We start from the raw sequence: 2500 nt of genomic DNA, 5'->3' as shown, positions 1-2500 counted from the left end.
CTGCACTCTCAAGCAACCCGACTCTAAGGAGAGATCCTCCCGAAACGCGTACCGGTCACTACGGGCCTGGCACCCTCTATGGGTAAATGGCCCCATTCAAGATGGACTTGGACGCAATTCGATGTCTCGGGATAAACGGATCCTCCTGAACACTACATTTCCCAGCGGCGGTACCGCGGGATTCAGTGCTGGGCTCATTCCTGTTCGCTCGCCGCTACTAAGGAAATCCTAGTTAGTTTCTTTTCCTCCGCTTAATAATATGCTTAAATTCAGCGGGTAATCTCGCCTACTCTGAGGTCGTCAATTTCTTTGGTTTCATCGAAAGGTGAATATGATATGCTCGATGCAAAAAAAAATAAAAAAATAAACGAAAAGAAGCAAAAAAGCAAACACGTAGAGAATCTGTGCGTGAATCAACCTTTCGCATATTCAATTTTTCCTCTCTCTCTCGTTTCAAAATGTTTGTATTATTTATCGTTCGATGAAACGAGCACAAGAGGGAAAAAAATTGAGACACGACGTTCCCATGATTTTCGTGTTACTTCCTTTTTGCTTCAAACATTTTGCGGACTGCAGCTTCGTCGTATTGCTTTTATCAATTTTTAACAATTTCAAAGCGAAGACAACTCGCAAGACGACCCATTTCGTCCCGGTTCAATTTTAACGTCCGTCCGTATTATTTTTTGTTCCACAAGAGATTTCGAATAGGTTTCTTTTTGTTTATTTATCATCCCTTCTTTTCGAGCGCAACGGAAGCAAGAGGAAAAGCAAGAGCGAGAGAGAACATTTCGCGTGTATTTCATTTAGCAATTTTAACCAACACGCGATGTACTCTCCACACACCTCTTAGATTTAACTGCTTTTCTTCTCTTCTTATCTCCCCTTAGCGCAAGGGTAAACCCAATTTTTCTCTGCTTTGGAACGCAACAACACTTTCGAGGACTGGACGACCGAGCGATGGTCGCGCGGTCTTCGCTTATCTTTAACAAACGAAGTAGTCCGTATGTATTCTAAATGTTGAAGCCTCCTAGGACTTTAAGCCATGCGAGACATTGAAATGCTGTTTTAACGGGAGCATGCATAATTGCTGCAAACATACTTTTATCACAAGTTCTAGCCACGCCACGGAGGCTTCGAAGTTCCTTCACCATTCGCTTTCCTCTCTTTTGTTACACAGTTTCAGACTACGATCAGGGGTACCGAAACGCTGCATTGATTGTAAACAACCATTTTTATCTTGGAGCGGAGCGTTCCTTTACTGATTCGATTTGTCTTGTCGCGTGTGTATTCGCTTTTTCGACGCTTTTTAACCATTTAACTTGTTTAGCGAAGCGAAACTCACAGACAGACAAAAGAAAGGAACAGCATCGCGCGTCAAACAGCGACGACCCATCTGAAGCGATCTTTCATTTATACACCGTTTGTAAACAGAGAGATATATAAAGCGCGGGGAATCATTCGAAACCCTGGGGCTATTCGAGCTTGCATTTCAGCAAATTATCATCTCAAACATTTCACTCGTTTGCTTTTTCTAAATTTATAGGAGAGCTTCTTTCGTTTATTTTTTCACACACCTTTCGTAAATATCGTTTCTGGCAACGTCGGGAGCGTAGATTTCTACGAGTGAACAATCGCGTAGATCCGATAATTCCAGCAGGATGGAGAATCTTTATAGATTATCTTTCGAGAACTCGGTGCTTTCACGGGCGGTCGTTTATAAATTTTAACGAACGACTCGCGCGCCGTGACGCACTTGCGCCAGTTCGAATAGATATTTCGAAGTTTGTTTCTCTCCTTTAACGGCCTGCATTTAGTGTATCTGTTGCGATTTTCGTCACATCGTTTCCACGACAAACGCCGACGAACTGCCCAACTATCGCTCGTACGTTGCGACTCTTTTTTTTATTTATCGTTCATTCATTCTTTCAATTTCGTTCGATAATCCCGCTCCGAAACGTTCTACTCTCGTTGAACGACGGCGGGATGTTTAAAAAGCAATGAATTACTCTTTTTCGAGAAGCAAACGCAAGCAGTCTTTAGTTAAGAAAACGACCCTCAGCCAGGCGTGGTCCAGGAATTGTATCCGTGGACCGCAATGTGCGTTCGAAATGTCGATGTTCATGTGTCCTGCAGTTCACACGTTGACGCGCAATTAGCTGCGTTCTTCATCGACCCACGAGCCAAGTGATCCACCGTTCAGGGTAATCGTATAATTTTGTATTTCAAACTCTTTAGATCTTTAGTGTTATTTTCATTATTAACACACATCACATTCGATACCCACATCACTCTCCCACCCGGCGCGTGCAGGAGAGCGAATTCGGGCGTCGCCAACGTATTTGTTTGTTCGATCGTTGACGACACGATCGCGTCCAAAGACGGAAACCGTCGGAGAAACGCCCAGTGGCACGCTCCTCTCGACGGTCGGGCGTAAAGTACATTTAAAAACCTTGAAAACTACGAACGCACACAAGGAATTCGAGCGCGCGTCCTGTCGCTG

At 44.0% G+C, this 2500-nt stretch overlaps 1 non-coding gene across 1 annotated transcript; it reads right to left on the bottom strand.

Annotated features, from left to right (window-relative positions):
- Window positions 1-2049: 2049 nt before the first annotated feature.
- LOC123989116 lies at window positions 2050-2204 on the bottom strand. Its single transcript, XR_006830450.1, has one exon. It is a non-coding gene; the product is annotated as a 5.8S ribosomal RNA (ribosomal RNA).
- Between the last annotated feature and the right edge of the window lie 296 nt (window positions 2205-2500).

This window comes from Osmia bicornis, unplaced genomic scaffold (assembly GCF_907164935.1).
Source record: "Osmia bicornis bicornis unplaced genomic scaffold, iOsmBic2.1, whole genome shotgun sequence".
Lineage (NCBI taxonomy): Eukaryota > Metazoa > Arthropoda > Insecta > Hymenoptera > Megachilidae > Osmia > Osmia bicornis.
This window is presented reverse-complemented; position numbering and strand designations above follow the sequence as displayed.